This window comes from Panthera pardus, unplaced genomic scaffold (genome assembly GCF_024362965.1).
Source record: "Panthera pardus isolate Hobbes unplaced genomic scaffold, ASM2436296v1 HiC_scaffold_6, whole genome shotgun sequence".
In the NCBI taxonomy this organism is placed as follows: Eukaryota; Metazoa; Chordata; class Mammalia; order Carnivora; family Felidae; genus Panthera; species Panthera pardus.
The window spans coordinates 32,811,905-32,830,116 of NW_026526991.1; the positions used below are offsets into that span (position 1 = coordinate 32,811,905).

The 18,212-nt window shown below is 33.9% G+C and overlaps 1 protein-coding gene across 4 annotated transcripts in view; it reads left to right on the forward strand.

Moving 5' to 3' along the window:
* The window catches only part of MGAT4C (MGAT4 family member C), a 729,331-nt gene that overhangs the window by 131,327 nt on the left and 579,792 nt on the right, over positions 1-18,212 (forward strand). The window lies entirely within an intron of this gene.

The following is an 18,212-nucleotide window of genomic DNA, read 5'->3' on the forward strand; positions in this document are numbered from 1 at the left end:
TAGACAATGATATTTAAAGAAAGTACAGAGTTGAAGACATGGGATACTGATTGACTATATAAAGTTCATATTCCCTGAGAAATTTCCTGAGACCCATTTTATGATTTGGAAAATTTGAGAGACAGAGAAAGAGAGAGAAGGAGAGGGAGAAGCAGGAAATGAAGGAGGGGAAAATAAGGAAAGAAAGAAAGAGGGAAGGAAAGAGGAAGGAAGGAATGAAGGAAGGAAGGAAGGAAGGACAGAAGGAAGGAAGGAAAGAAGGAAGGCAGGAAGGAGAAGAAGGAAAGAGAGATAAGCAAATAAATAATTGTTTTTATTGAATCTTTACTCTTTGCTAGAATAAAGCTGTTTTTTTTTCATATCTTTAATTCATTTAAACTCATAATAACCCTATGAGGTATTCTTATGTCCATTTCTTAGATAGACAATGAGACATAAGGATATTATCCAGGATATTAGGATATTAACCTAAGTCACACAGCCAGGAGTTCCAGAGTCAAGTCTCAGACTGTCAAGATTCTGGAGCCTACTTTCTTAAATGTCACACTGTTCTTCCAACACAGCAAAATGGGGGAAATCGGAGCAAATTCTTTGAGTTACCAAACCTATATAATAAGGGGCATTGGGTAGATGTTGGAGGAAGGCAATAGTGTTCAGATGAGCTCACTTTCCTTGATACCTCCTAAAACTGTAACTGAGAGAAAAGTGGATCCAAGTACAACTTTTTAATTGAAATTACTCTACTCTAAAACATAGTTGCTAGAAGTGCCTGGTGGCTCAGTGGGTTAAGCATCCAACTCTTGCTTTCAGCTCAGTTCATGATTTCACAGTTACTGAGGCTGAGCCCCACATGGTGCTCTGCACTGTCTGTGTGGATGCTGCTTGGGATTTGCTCTCTCTCTCTCTCTCCCTCCTCCCTCCCTCTCCCTCTGCCCCTCCTGTGCCTGTGCTCACACATGCTCTCTCTCTCAAAATAAATAATCAAAAAATAAAATAAAAATTATTTGTTAAATCTTTCTCCTTATCATTCGTGGACTATAGTATACTCATTCTCTGTGATGTAAGTACATTTTATACTAATGTGTTTCATATTGAGCTCAGAGATTTTAAATTTGTTGACATGGAAATGAAAGTATAGCACTTCACATTGTAATGTGACCAGCAACTTTTTTTTTTCAAGTTTGGCTTTCCACATCTAGTTGTCATAGTGGTTGTTGATGACAAGAGCTTAAATTACAAATGCTTAATTATGAAAAACATAACTAAACCCAAATATACCACCTACCAGTGAAAAGGTTCAAAATTGCTTTTAAATACAGATCTTATTTAACGGTTGAGAGAAGAAAAAAATAGCTTTATAGCTTTGTTACTGTTATGGCCTGAATGTGTTTTACCCAAAATTCACATGTTGAAGTACTAACACCCAATGAGATGGTATTAGGAAGTGGGAGCTTTGGATGATGAGCAGTTCATGAATATGAAACACTTATGAGTGGGATTAGTGGCCATATAAAAGAGACTCTAGAGAGCTCTCTTGACTCTTCAGTCATCTGAAAACACAGGGTAAAAATGAATCAGGAAACTGGTTCTCACCAGTCACAAATTTAACACAGTCTTGATCTTTGACTTCTCAGCCGCCATAGCTGTAAGAAATAAACTTTTGTGGTTTATAAGCAATCCAGGCTATGATAATTTGTTATAGAAACATAAACAAAAATACCTATTAATTATCTAAGGTTTATGTTATGGTTAAAACAAATACATTTTCTTGAACTGCCCTGAAAACTTTTGAAAATCTTCCTAAAATAAGGTTTTGACTCATAGAAAGCATTGAGCAAGTTGTTTTGTCTTGTTGTGACAATTTTCATAAATGTGCTTTAAGCCTTCCTCTTCCTACTTCTATATGAGAATGGTGAATATCTGTGCAAAAATGTTGACGTTGGAAAGATTTCATTGTTGTGAGTTAATGATCTTGGTAACCTCAGAAATTTATCATTCAAATATTTATATTCAAGATATTCTATTAACTTGGAGGCTACAAAAAAATAAACAAGGCCTTTCTCTTGTTGAATTTATCATATCTGTAAATAAGAGGTGAATCTCTTAGCTTCATTCCTAAATAAGTTAACTCTTTACTCTGAGCTTCAACCAAGATTTTTAAAAATTAAACGAAATAGTGCATTTAAAAGAAAAATCAGATTTCATACCATTTAATAAATGCTAGTTCCTATCTGTTACCAGTTTTTACTCCCAGTGAAATTTAGAACTAACAATTGAATTTGTATATTACTTGTACATATGAAAGGATTTTTGTGAATCATTAGAAGCATACTTCCAGCAACTAATATTTTTGATTCTGTTGGATGTATGCAAGCATGTACTTACATTCAGACTTAAATTTAAAAGTCAAAGGTCTGTGTTTCCAATCCATTGAGGAATATTTTGGGGTATTCCCACTGTCATTTGTGCCTTCTTACCTTAAAAACAATATCATATACATTGTGTTTTAAAGAAGATGAGGTAGAATAACAGCATTACTAGGTAAAATTGCCTGGATTTTAATTAAATGTCTCTTTCTTCAGCAAATTTCTACTTTCCAGGTTCTAGAACTCAGCTGTAAAAACTCAAAAACTTGAATTGTGCCATCAAACCAAGAGGGAATCAATCTTTCATGCTTGAGCACATGTTAATCTCATAAAAATTTTATGCATTTGAATTCTAATGTATTAACTTATAATAAAATCTATAATTGTTAAATAGACCAAAATCTACCTGTTTTCTCAGCAGTCATTAGGTGTTTGGAAAGCCATGTGATAATTGTTTTCTTCGCTTGTTCTACTAGGCATTTATTATTTACTATTAAACTTTTTACTCTCAGTAACAAGCATAGTACTCAGTAAACATACAAGTGTTTGATGAATGAGTGACTTTAGATGATATTATCTTAAACCATCATTGAAAAGAAAACAGAATTATCAGAGCACAATTCATGTAAGCTTTTAATGTATACATAGTATGCAGAAAGGAAAATTTCACATTACACCAAAATTATAAGTGTCATAGCCTGCAAAGTACTTGTCATAAAGACCTTCTCCTTTGAATTAAGCTCTATATTTTGCACCTTTGTGTATATAGTGTATATTCTTTTTTCTTGAGTTTATGTTGAGAGAGAGAGAGCACGAATGAGTGGAGGACAGGCAGAGAGAGAGAAGGAGAGAGAGAATCCCAAGAAAGCTCCCTGCTGTCAGCATAGACAGAGCCAGATGCAGGGCTCAGTCTCAGGAACTGTGGGATCATGACCTAAGGGGAGACCACAAGTCAGATGTTTGACTGAGCCACCTGGGTGCCCCATATAGTGTATATCCTTAATCACATCAACTACAATCTAGATATTCCTGACATGGTGGCCATAAAAGATATTACTGCCAAATTCACAATGAAATCTAAATTCTAAAAGATTTGCTGGAATATTGCATGGATAATAAGTACAGTATCTGTATATAGAACTACACATATCACAGGACTTTCTAAGTAGCGTCTATTTTCTTCCTGAGAAGAAATAGACCCTTTCTCATAATTTGTATTTAAATAAATGTGCTAAGGAGGTCTTGAAATAAATTAACACCATTTGGAAATGGAATGCACAAATACTCCCATGAGCATAATGTATCACACACCAGGAAAACAGTGCTTGTGGATATATAACAAAGAAGGTTTCTTTCTTTTCCTGTTTCTTCCTGAAATATTGGCATGAAGCATCTCTAAATTCATAGCAACAGAAAGAAGAGATGAAAAGAAACATAATATAGAATCTTAAAATCCATCAATTAGACATAATGATTCTCCTATCACATTCAGTAATAATCTTCTTCTAGCTCAAGTGAAAGGTTATTAATTTACCTCCAGTGCATTCTAGCTATGAATGTAACTTCTACACCAGGAAAATTAGGTAAACTAATTGTTATTTTGTCTTGAAGTCATTGTTTACTTAGAGGATAAGTTATTTGAAGAGCTTGCTTTTAAAAAATGCAGTGTTGCCTATGAAACTATATAACCATATGGCTAAGAATTACCTTCCATGTATCTTTTATATTGCACTAAACACTAAACAATTGCACATTAGTCCTGAAGCTCTGTCAGATAGGAGGTGGTATAAAGTCAAGAAGTCCATCACAGCTGGGAGTCCTCCCTGGTCTCAACAACTGAGTAGGTGTAGGTCCTAGGAAAAGTTAATCTTTAACTTCATAGCCCCATTCTTCTCATTTGTAAAGTGAGGATACTTAAATCTCTTTAAACTGTGATTTTCATATGAGATAGCCTGTGAACTTAGTTTGTAAAATGCAACACATTATAAAATTGCCAGTTGTTAATTTTAAATACTATAACCCAAACACCTAGATGTTATTAAAAGTAGATTAGCAATCATCAAATTCAGTGTTCCTGCATGTATTCATTCATCCAACAGTATTTATACATCACCTACAGAGTGTCAAATAATCTTGAGCACACTAAGCATTTGGTCAAATTATTCGCCTTTGTGGAGGCTTTGTTTAAGAAGGGAGACAGACAGACAAAGCACACATGCATTCACGCACACACAAATAACCAAATAACGTCAGAGTCATGGTATAATAAGAGATAGCAAGAAGGAAGATATGTTTGATTCTATAACATTGTATCAAAGCCCTGAATGAGATGAGTATATTCTATGCAAAAGGAACATTAATCTCTAAGCCCCTAAGAGAGGATAATTTGGCACATTTTAAGAACCATGAAAAGGCCATAAAGAGGGGCCTTGTAGATCAGAGTGTTTAGATTTTATGCTAAATGCTATAGGAAGCAATTGGAGAATTTTGAATAAGAAGACAACATAGTATGTTTTGTGTTATAAAGATCATGGTGGCTACTGAGTTTAAAGAAGCCTTATGGGAACAAAAGAGGAAATGGGGTGGCTTGGAGGTTGTTGAATTAGGTAGATAATAGATGATGCCTCCTGAACTAGGCAGTGGTGATAGAAGTGATGAACCCACAGGCCCACTGAATGATCATGTGTAGGAGGGGTTGGGGGTGAGGTAAGCTGAGGAATAAAGCATAAGTCTAATGGTTTTGGCCAAGCTTTGGGGGGATGGTGGTGCCATTTACAGAAACAGGTAAACTAAATGGAGGAATGTGTTGTTTGTTTGGCTTTGTTATCCCTTTTGTGTGGAGTGCAAAGCAAGGGATATTTGAGGTTGTCATCAGATATCTAAATGAAAGAATCAAGTTGGTGAAGTATAAGCAAATCTGAAACTCAGGGTGAACTCAGGACTGGTGATGTAAATTTGTGAGTCATCACTGTACATTCAGTAAATAAAGCCTGGGACAAGGTTACATTTTGGGGGAAGAGAATGTAAATACAGAAGAAATAAGTCCAAGAGGTGAACACTGGAGAACTTAAATATCTAGACATTAAGGAAAAGAGGATGAACAGTCTTCTGTTTAACAGTTCTAACCACTTATTTCCTAAAGCAGGAGAAAAGGTTTATGGAAAGTTAACTGGATAAATTAATAGCTGTATTGGTGTTGTACCTATCATATTTAGTATTATTTGACTATTGACCAACATATACATCAGCTACTTAAGAACATGAAAATTAAATTTATTTGAAATCCATTAATTTGTCCTACTATAATATATTTATAGCAGATTAATAATACTTAAGAATTCTTATCTTTTATCCCTTTTATTCCTGGCAAAAAGTATATTAAACTTTTAACAGTCCTTAGTATCTTTGTTATAAACAAAATATATTCATATCTTTAGGAAATTGCACAATGTTTTCAAAGACTTATATTATCAATGATTTTTTAATGTTTATTTTAATGTTTATTTATTTTTTTTTAAATTTTTTTCAACGTTTTTTATTTTATTTTTGGGACAGAGAGAGACAGAGCATGAACGGGGGGGGGGGCAGAGAGAGAGGGAGACACAGATAATGTTTATTTATTTTTGAGAGACAGAGGGACAGAGCACAAGCCAGGGAGGAGCAGAGAGAGAGAGAGAGAGAGAGAGAGAGAGAGAGAGAATGCTAAGCAGGTTCCAGGCTCTGAGCTGCCCAACATGGGGCTTGAACTCATGAACTGTGAGATCATGACCTGAGCCAAAGTCGGACGCTTAACCGGACCAGGTACTCCTATTATCAATGATTTTTTAAAACTTATTCCAGGTGGCATGGAATTAGGAGGATTTGGCCATACTCCTTATTCCTTAACTAAACCAAAGAGTAAATCTAACAAGTATATTTTTGAGTAGCCATTGTGTATAAAGCTCTACAGCTGTCATCTGGGATTTTATAAAGAAAATGAAGGATGCAGTTAGTACTAACTCCCAACTTAAAGTTTTGCAATCCAATACCCAACAGGAGATTTGTGATAGATCAGGGGGCATGATTGGCATTTATGTAGCTGGAGATAGGTGGGATTAAATTAATATAAAAATTGTTGGACACAGAAGCTGTTTTAATTTAATTTAGGAAGATCATTATGAGTGACCACATAATTTTTTCACATAAGGAATTGTATAATTAACTCTGGGTTGTAAAAGGTGTAACTAAAAACAAACAAACAAACAAAACAAAACAAAAAAAACCATGTAACTAAGTATATGTAGAGTTATATGTAGAGTTTATTTTTGTTTTTGTTTTTAAGAAAAATACTCCCTCACAGCTTTTTATTCCTTAACTTTCAGCAACCTGGCAGGTAACCTCTGCCACATCACTATGAACAGTTTTTTGTTTTGTTTTGTTTTGTTTTCATTTTTCATTGTTCTGCATTTGTGATTCCTGACTACATACAATCTGGAAACATATCCTATTGGAGATTACCTAACATCAGTTTCTCTTGGTTTTTCTCTTAACCTTCTTGTTATTTCTTCTTCATCTCCTTATAGGCCCTATTCCTCTACCTGTGTATTAAGTATTAATGCTTCTGAGAGTTCTGTTCTTTAACCTCAAGCATTTTATGGAACTATAGTTTCAAATATCTTATAGACTTGTTTCTTCATATTTATATGCTTTATCTTGTTCTCTTTTGGCTTCAGGCCCTTTACAAATACATATGGAATGTATTCAGTTGACTGTCTCATGGTCAGCATCGACAAGATAAAATGGAAGTTACCTTTTTCATCCTCTTAACTTGTGCTGTTACATTCTATGCCTCAGTGATTATAAATGGCAAACCCATCCACGTAGATTCTTTAAAAAGATAAAAGATCATTGCTTATTCTTGCTTATTACAATGCCTTTTCATCTGTCAATCTCCAGTCAGGATATATCATCATTATTTCTTTAAAATTTGTAAATGGCAATATTTCTATAGAATAATCATGTTCTAATACTTCAGTCATGCATATGAAATGTGAATTATTTATGTGTTTAGTTTGCACATTAAGATTCTTCAATGTTTTCCTGTTGTCTCCATGGTAAAAATGTCACATTTTGGCAGGACATTTAAGTTCCTCGTTAACTAGCTGCAAGATGACTATTGAAGACTCATGTCTCTATGCTTTACTCCATTTTTTCTATCCGACCCTCATATTGAACTGCGGACTTTAATTTCCTCCAAATATTCTACATGGTTACATCTTTTTAACTCTGCATATGTTTTCCTCTTGATTAGGACTATCTTTCTTCTGAACCCTTTTCTTGGTCATCTAGATGAGTTTTTCAAGATTAAACTCAACCTTTGCTTTCTCTAGAAATTCTTATATAACCTCCTCCTCCAGGTTGATTTGGTTTCATCCAATCTTCACTGTTATAAGAATCCACAATATCTCTATCACATTGATTACAACTGTCTATTTACTTGTTGGTTTCTCATATTCACCTGTGAACTCCATTGGAGTAGAGTTTTTAAAATCTCTATAAATATTAAACACAGCAATAGAAAAACATGTTGCAGAAGGAGGAAAGTAAGGAAACATAATAGCCACAAAAATCTATTGCAATATTGAAGATATAAACATATATATACACGGGACACTTTCAAAATGGTAGGTTGTTACATTCATTATTTAGGCTTTTGCAACCTATTCTAAGAATTTAGCTGGAGAAAGACAGAGGGGAATTGAGAAACAAAAATAAACAGGAGATATTGAGTAGATTTGGTGATGAATAGGGAGTCTGCATACTATGCAAAACTGTACACCAGCCTCGGATGGTGAAATAAGGAGGCATGTGTATATATGACGATGAAGAAAAACTACTAAGCTAGAAACTGAATAGAGTGTGGTGCAAACTCTTCATTTAGAGATTTACTGATTCTTCAACTTGTGACAGCAATATTTCAGACTTAAATATACTTTAAAGATCATCAAATATTATATTTTGCAAACCTGGCTGAAAAACAAATCAAAACCCTTTAGGTTCATTTTAAAAATACCAATGATGAAGCTCTATTTTAGAATAACTAAATCAGAATCTTCCATAGTGGAACCTGAGCACCTATATTTGTGTAAAAAAAAAAAAAAAGTCCACAAATGATTAAATATGCAGCCTGGGTTTAGAACCACTGGTCTGGTATAGCAACCTCATTTTACGGTTGAGAAAACTGAGAATCTTTACATATAAAGTTTAAAAGCCTTGGTCATCTGGTTCCCTGACCCAGAGTCATTAGGAGGAATCAGAGCAGAAGGCTGTTAGATGCAAGCAGAACTATGACAGACCGTGACAGCTGACAGCTTGACAGGCATAGCATTACCACAGGGTATGGTAATGGATGTTCAAGATGGAGGCTGTGACTCATCAAGAGAAAAGTAAATTCCCTTCAGTGATCTATTTTTAAGAAGACAGGGAAGTGTTAATAGTCTTCTAGAAGATTTCTATCAAAAAAGGTTTAAAATAAATGTTTCCTTAGGACCTAAAAGGTAATTTCCACTTTTGGAAAATTCAGTAGGTGTATTCCCCAGTGGTGCCCGACTAAAATAACATCACCAGATTATGCCACAGTGTAATTGATTTCAGGTCACCTTTCGTGTAGTGGGAAGAGACTTGGACTAGACTAAAAATCTGCATTCAGATTTTTACTGTGGCCTGTATTTGCAGCATAATCCTGAAGACATGTCATAAGTTTTCTTTTAAATTCTTTTAAGTTCTCTCACTTAAGGACAAGAAAAGTAAACAAACAAACAAACAAACAAACAAACAAAATACCTAATAGGTTACAATGAAGTCAAAATGAGGCTAAATGTATCTTGGTAAATATTTATACCTGTTCTATCCTGAAAAGGATATAAAGAGGCTGGATAAAAGAATGTGTCATATATATATTTGCATGGAATTAGGTGGCAAAAAAAATATGTGTGTATATATATATATATATATATATATATATACACACACACACACACACACACACACACACATATTATATAATATATATTATATAATATATATTATATAATATATATTATATTTATTTAATCCATCTGGAGTTTTTACTATACTTTGTTTTTGTGGTTAATTGTTTGTACCTCAAAAATTGGGTTTTGTATGATGTTAAACTTATAACATTCATTTTACAGTTTATTTTTACAAAGGTTAGAAAGACAAGGTGAAAGTGTTTTATACCTTATGGGCAATGCTGTCCATTATCATATATAAATATTTTAATTTCAAACTACAACCAGATTTTTGAAATATGTTACTATAAACCTAATTCATAAATATGGAGTTTGGGAACAGTTTCTTGTGTTCTTAACCTCTCATTGAATTTCCATGTCCAGTGAATACAAATATTTTGTTCAAAGTAGAAATGTACATGTAATGTTCAATTAGAATACAGAGTCATTTAACTAAGAGGAAGAGTAAACTGTCAATGGAATAAATTACCCTAATCCTTTCAGGCAAAATTTTCAGTGTAATTACAGTAACTAATTGATAATGTTCTTTTTGCTCAAATCCATATACTTGAAATAACTATTTGAGTATGCATTTAGTGTAATATATACTTTTATCTCTCCTTGTACCCTCTAAAGATTAAATATTCCTTTATATTTGAAAATAAGGTCTGTTTTTTCAGATTGAAATGAGGAATTATGAGTAGGAAATTACTGTCATGTTAAAAGTTGACCAATACCTGTGTTACAGTTCATGCAAAGGACATTCGTCTGGATCACCTAATTATCATGATAACTAAAATGGTGTGTGTACATGTGCATGTGAGTGTGTGTGTGTGTGTGTGTGTGTGTGTGTGATATTTTCCTTTTTGAAGGGAGTTTCTGACAGTGAGGAAATAATATGTGATAAGATGCTTTCTGATAATGATAACAAATCAAACAATTTTACTTTGTGTCATTACTTAGTGTCATTCTCTAGTCTAAATATTTCACGTAGGTTATCTCAAAAGAACCATATAGAATATCTCCATTTTGCAGATGAATAAACTGAGGCACGCAGTTTAGGTAACCTGACCAAAGTCTTACAGTAAGAAGTGACTGAACTCTGATTTGTGTCCAGACAGTCTGTTTCTGTAGACCATTCCCTTAATCACTGTACATACAACCTTGAAAACGTGATTGTCCTTTTTAAAATTAGATATGCTACTTTCATTTTAGGCACCAAAGCCTAAAATTCAGCTAACTATCATATGATAAGGTACACATTTTGCTATATATTTAGTCATATATTAGAACTATATGTATTTCATAGAAAAATATGGCTAATTGTTTTAAAATATCTTTCAAGTCTCTAAGATAGCTTTAAAATAGTTGTAGAAATATACAAAGAAGTAGAAATAGTCCTAGGCACAATCTGCCAAATCTATTTAAGTTCTTATATTTGTCACTAAATTAAGCCACAGGCTTTTATGTCAGAGAAACTGAATTAGAATACTGCGAGTTGCTGATGCTATTGATTTTTGAAAATGAATTTGAGACTAGAAAATTCCTGCTAAAAAAAAAAGTCAGATTTTGCATATTTCCAGCATCCACCATACTCACTTATTACAAAGGTTTTATTTCTGTAGATCATGAGCCAGCAAACTATAACCCACAGGTCAAAGCGGGCCAGCACCTGTTTGTGTGTGTCCTGATACCTAAGAAATATTTTTACATGATTTTAAATGGTTGGAAAACAATAAAAAGAAGAATGTTTTGTATCAGGTGGAAACTTGAATTGTAGTGCCTGTAAATTAAATTTTACTGGAACATAGCCACATTCATTTATTTATATACTGTCTGTGATTGCATCCTCACTGCAAGGATACATTTGAATAGTAATAACAGACACCGAATGGCCTGCAAAGCCTAAAATATTTATTATCTGAGTCCTTATGGAAAATATCTACTGCTTTAGACACTGAAATCTTTCTTCAGTTAAGTTGTGATCCAATTTGTTGCATGTTGAGAGAATAAGGGAACAAATTCTAATGATTTGCAGATTTTTCAATCTAGGTCTTTGTATTTCTGGCCATTTGTCCTACTGGATCAAAATTAAAACTCAAGGTTTACACATCGGCCTGGATTTTCCCTTGATTACTGTGTTGATTCTGCCAAATGTAGCATGCATCTGCTTTGTAACAGGTGCATTCTAGTATCCCCTTCTCCTGGTACAAGCCTCTCCTGTGGCTTCACAGTGATTTTGCTCTTAGCTTTCACTCATGATTTTACTCTTAATTCATACACTCCTTTCCCCTTAAAATTCTACTTTATATCTTGCAACAAAATTTCCACCATGTGCATTTAATAGACTACATTAATGACTTGATTTCTCTTGTACTATGGAAGTTTATTTGATAAAATATAAGAAATAGACATCATGCAGGAACATAGAGCAATTTCCATATATTCCATGATCACAATGGCTTCCTAAATGTATACATCACATATCCCTCTACCATTAGGTAACCAGTTACTCATTACAAGCTACTGTTGATTCTGATGACAGAAGTTTTGGTGGGCTTCAGCTCTATAAAAGTGAATTTGAATGGAGATAACATACTTTTAAGAGCTGTTGGTTTTGTTTTGTTTTGTTTTGTTTTGTTTTAATTCACATGATTTAGTTAATGTTTATTAGATTGATAATTGCTCACCAAATGTCACTTGGGGGGAAAAACTGCTGTTTCATTGCTTAGGGACATCTGATTCAAAGTGTGTCAGAAAGACTGGCCGGTGTGCTAAACTCATGACAGCTCAGAGAAAATGCTTGAAACTTTTTGCTCAGAGGTATTAGAGCACAGTACTGTCTTCATGTTTCTAATTACCAAAACACTTGTGGAGAAACAAAGGGGTTCCTTCTTATGATTCTTGTAGTTCTTCATAAAATAACAATTTTGTTTGTGAATCCTGTCAGAGAAGATGAGTCAATGGAAAATGAAGGCTAACAAAGTACTAATTCTCAGTAAACTTAGACCCTGCATTTCTGCAAATTTTCTTCCAAAAAAGAGCAAGGAATGAAATGCCAGAAGGTGTTAAGGAAACAATATTGTGGAAAAATAGAATGCTTTTGTAAGTATGACATGCCACATCAACAATATTTAAGGCTTGCTTAAATAGTACCAGTTTGCTTTCCAAAAGGATTTATATGGCTGAAGATTTGCGGATTTAACAAAGGCCCAGTTTTCGTTATGAGGTTTTGTGAGAATAAATAGCATTATATTATATTTAAGTGTGTTATTTTAATTTAAATGACAAGGTTGATCTCCGAGCTGTAAAAAAGAGAATTAGAGTAATGGTGTCAGAGTTCAGGTCTTCAGGAGAATAGCTAAAAATTAGAGGTGTGTAACTGGCAGTGATCTAACAGTCTGCTTTAGAAGGCTTCTTTGATGTGCAGTACCTTTGTGGCATTGTCAGCAAAAACAGAAGCACAAGTGTGAAGAAGAAAGTCTGGGTTTTTCTTTTCTTTTCTTTTCCCTTAATGCTTGAATCTAAAATTGCCTCAAGCTTGTCTGAGGAGCTGCAGTTTTGAATGTCACTTTTCCAGTTTCATCAGTTAAATAAGAAACAAAAACAACAACAAAAAACAAAAACAAAAAACAGAAGGCAGCTTTACACAACATGCCTTTAAAAATGTATTTGTTTCCTTGAATTGGAAGACTGCAGAAGGCCAAAGGAAACGACCAGAGATATAAAGAATTACTGCTTTCTTATTTTATTTGGTATGGGGACTATTTCCAATAGCTCTTTTTTAAGTAAAGATGTAAGCACAAATAAATTCAACCCGAGGCATTATAATCAATTATGTTCAGTTTTGCCTGGGGAAAATGATCCCTTTCTTGAACATAATTTTTTTTTACACTCTTATCCTCTCCCCGCTATGGTTCTAAACAGAAAAATCACACTTGTAAAAAGTTTCTAACATAATCACTTCTCTATACTGGGATTCAGGTCATCTCACCATTTCCCCAGAGTTAGTAAGAGAAAACCATAAAGCAGCAGAGAACTGCTTTTTAAGTCCATTAAAAGGGGCGCCTGCGTGGCTCAGTTTAAGCGTCTGACTTCAGCTCAGGTCATGTTCTCACTGTTCTTGGTTTGGAGCCTTGCTTAGGGCTATGTGCTGACAGCTCAGAGCCTGGAGCCTGCTTCAGATTCTGTGTCTCCCTCTTTCTTCCCCTCCCCCGCTCATGCTCTGTCTCTCTCTTTCTCAAAAATAAATAAACATTAAACATTTAAAAAAAAAGTAAATCCATTAAAGTTTAGTTGTCTTACATGAGGCTGGCCTCCCATGGGGGGTATTCCATAGTCACTGCTGCCTGTACTGGGGGTTGATCCCATTGCCTAACTTAGCTACTTGACTCTTAATTAAAATAAACCAATTCTCCATGCCATCATCTTAAAGGCAGTTTATCTAAGTAAAAAAATAAATAAATAAATAAAACTGCAACATGGACTGGATAGAACAAGGGAGCTAGACTGTAGATAATTCTACTCTGTGTGACCACATGCAACTTATATTGTCTCAATGATCATCCAGCATAAAATGAGGGGTACTAATATACAAAAAGGATGTAACAAAACCTGATAAAAGATGATAGGATGCAACTAATTAAGTGACCATCAATATTTGAATAGTAGGTGTCTGATTTTATCCACAAAAAATTTGTAGAAACTTGGATTTTTTTTTCTATATGAGTTTATTTTATGGGATCCCTTATAGAGTTAAAGACTTTTAATATTTTGAATGATAATATAGTAATCTAAAGCATAATAACTTGTCCGGTTGTTGATCTTTTAATGTTTTCTTCTTTAGGCAGTAATTAATGTCGGAAATCAAATTGCTCTATAGAGCCAGAAACAAACAAACAAACAAACAAACAAAACAAAACAAAACAAATCATCAAGGTAGCACTCTTAACTACAAAATTCTAAGTAAGTTTGAAAATTCCCAGACCACTTAACAATTGACTGCTCCAAGGCACATAAGCTAAAATCATAAACTGTCGAGTTAAAGGGTAATATCTATTAGCATGGCAACCTAATTGTCTTCTTTGCAACTTCATTTATTCTGCCCTGAATCCAGTACAACTAAAATAATAAAGTCTGTTTCCTGAAAAAAATTGTACGAATATTTTTTGCGCAAATATTGTCATCTTAAGTTATATTATTTCTTGCGGGCTTTCAAATTTAAATGAAAAAAAAAGATGAAACTTGGAAAAGAGGAAGAAAGAAAAGGAAACAGGAGAAGGAAGAAAAGAAAGGGGGGAGAGAGAGAGAAGAGAGGAAAGTAGAAAGATGCAGGCAGGCAAAAATAAAGAGGAAAATAAAAGTGTTAGCCAGAGCAGCTGCTCCTGGATAACTGTGTAGAAGGAGGTTCTTTGAAGAACAAGGAATATTGACTGTGCAGTAACAGATGAGAGACAAAGTTCTTCAGAATTCCAGCAGTTGTGTTGTAATTTTTTCCTTTGCCTGAATAAATACATTTCCAAATGCTTGAATGCCAAGTCCCAAAAGGTAGTAAAATAGAACCAACTAATGACAGCTGTGAAAAACAAAGCCAGATTAAAAGAAATACCGAAACTCAAATAATCAACCCCTTCATGTAATTTGCACTTCATTTTTGGCAGAAACATGGGAAATCTTTGCCCAAAAGCACAGAAGCCTTGAAACAGCAAATTCAGTTGCTTACTTTTTCAACTTGCCACGTGGTTTCACTCGAAAAGCTAAGCAGCTTGTTTTCCTTTTCAGAAGTGAGTAGCACTTTGGGGGGGGGGGGGGGAATGGGTGTATATATCATTTTCTTAAAGCCCGATTTTACCCCTTCCCCACCTGTGGCCATCCCATTTCTGTTCTTGATTTTCTATTGGTTGTCATTATAGGCAAGAATAGTGTATTAAAAACCACAGTTAAAGGTCTAGATGGAAAAATCAATAGGACACATTTTCCAAGTAAAAATCAATAATACTTAAAACAACTTTTCTTACCTTAGAGGCAAATCCTATTGTGGTAAATAACTAAAATTCTACATGTGCTGTGACCATGTCATGTCTGACTTCTCATGTCCTTTTATATTTATATGAATGATCGTCTGACCAATAAATCCTGACAACATTAGCTACTGAATAAGAATACACTGATGTGAAAGACACATGGATAAATGAATTAGCATGGAAATTATTTTAACTGCAATTATCAGATAATGTATTTTATTGTACAATGACTACAACATAATCTGAAAGGAAAGTCACTGAAATTTCTGAAAAGAGTAGCAGCGGCTCATTTTTTGACACCAATTAATGGAGTTAATTGGGTTGCTTGTGGCTTTTTAAAACCTTACTAGTAATCAAGTTGGTTTATGATTGAAGATTGATGCTAATCCCAGAACAGTGCCAACTCAGTAGCTGTAAGTGTAACAACAAAAATGAGAGTTACTATTCACTCTCTGGAATACATTGTACCAGATGTTTTGTATGCATTATTTTTAATCTTGAAAATAGCTCTATAAGTTAGACCCATTAAAAGCCCGAGGAATCTGAGATTTTAGGGAAAAAACTCACAGAGTAAGGAATACACTTAAGATTCAAACCTACAACTTTATGTTTTATTATACATTACAAGTGCTTCTATAATTTATTAAGTCATGGCAGAATGATGAGCAAAAATTGAAGTTATGCATAGGTCATTGCCTAAACTTCTCCACCTATAATTTTTATAGAGCTATTATTCTTGAAGTCATTCTGAGATAAACATATAATATACAAATTTGAAATTCTGCACCATAAGCTATATCAAGACTATTTGCCAAGTTTTTATTTTTTTATTCTTTGTTAGTTTCTTTCCCACAAACATAATTTTATAATTATGTTTAATATACACCAATGGCTTCTGGTATGCATGAGTAAATCTGTTTCTCTGATTCTTCTGGACTGCTGGGGTTTCTGAGACCATGGTGCACATTAATGTAGGTGTCTTAGTAGGTCACAGGGGATCTTCATTTTTCTCTGACTTGAAATGAAAGCTAAAGTAAAAAAAGATCGTACACTGGCAGGCCATTCTTCAGGGCAATTCAGCCAGGTCAGTCCAAGGTCGTAGACTGTGCAACAGAAATCAGATACATAGAAGATATTAATAAGAATCTTAATCTCTGATCTGCCTATGTTTGATTTTTTTCATCTCTACCCTGTCACCTCTTATTCAAATATACTTCATAAACTCACCTCGGCCTATCCACTGTATCTTTAATATTTACTGCATCAACTAGCATTTTTATACTTTCTTTAAAGTAAGTTTTATATATTTTTTAATTTAAAGAAATATTGCTTTTTGTAAATTATGGTTGTTTGCATTAATTTCATGGGTTCATATGAATATTTTGTCTGAAGGTTTTAAGATTATTAATTTCTTTCACATGTTTAAATGTACATCTGTTTATTAAAATCCTTCCTTTAAATCTTGTTGCTTTAGCCTTTAACTTTTATTTTATATTTTTTCCTAGTTATGTTTACCTGTTTAAAATTATTTATTTTAATATTTTTTGTTATTTTACTCTGAAATTTTAATTTTATCTTATCTTTTTTTTCTTATGCTAATTTTCATCTGGATTTTCTCCTTTTCCTCTGCTGTTTTCATTTACTGCATAATTTTTGCTTTTATAATTGCTGTCAGGATTATGACTATAATGATGGTAATATGGAAAAAGTCCAAACCATCAAGGGGAGGCTAGGGCATTCTTACCCACAAACTTTCCTAATGCAACCCTCTGACTTACCAAGGGGATCTGGTAACTCATTAAAGAATGGTTCCCCAAGAAACTCACCCTGGGAAAGCTAGTTAATTCTACCCCAGGCTATAAATCACCATGCAGATGTCACTCTTGATTTATTAGGATGATGTTGCTCCCTGATAGCTCATATCATTCAGTCATAGCATGAGAGATTGTTTTAAAACACCATCCCACAATCTGTTTTCCAATTCTATCAAGCCTACTTTGCTAATTGCTCTACATCTCACAAATCTAGTCCATCTCCCTTTCCATTTTGTTGGAATGATCACCAAAGTGTCTTACCTGGAATATCAGTTATCAATGTATTGTCTCTCAGTTCCAAATTCACTCTGCATTGCCTTCTCTGCAAAAGTGTATCTTGCATCTTTAAATTATTATTATTATTATTATTATTATTATTATTATTTGGCAGTTGGACCAATTTTAAGCTTCTTACAATGTCCAAAATCTTCACTGGAATAACTACTGTATTGTAGGTGCAAGAGGCACACATAGTATAGTTTGCCATCATTCAGAAAAAAGATGTCATGTGGAGTGTTCCAATGCAGATAAACCCTCCATGTGCTGACCTGACCTTGTGAAAGGGAATACGTTGTACTGAACATCCTGATAAAAGTCAAGGGAATAAAAGTGTACCATTAAATACTAGTGTTATCAGGATACTTGTCTTTGGTGGCTTTCTCTTTTTACTGTCTTCATTTTTTATTGATATAATCCACTTTCTATTATCTAGCAACTCTCTACTAGTATCAAGTATTTAATTATTATTTTATATGGATAGTATAAAACCCACGTCCCAATTTGTGTCCCTCTCCTGAACTACAGATCTTTGTATTCAATTATCCAGAGGACACATCCACCTATATATTTAATATGTATCTTTAATTCAGTGTGTTTACAACTTTACTTACTAACTTTGTTTTCCACCAGTCTTCCCAAGAATCATTTCTTCTTGAATTTCATGTCTCAGGGAATCAATTTTCCATGGTAGAATCCAAGGGTTCTTGACTCCTCCTCTTT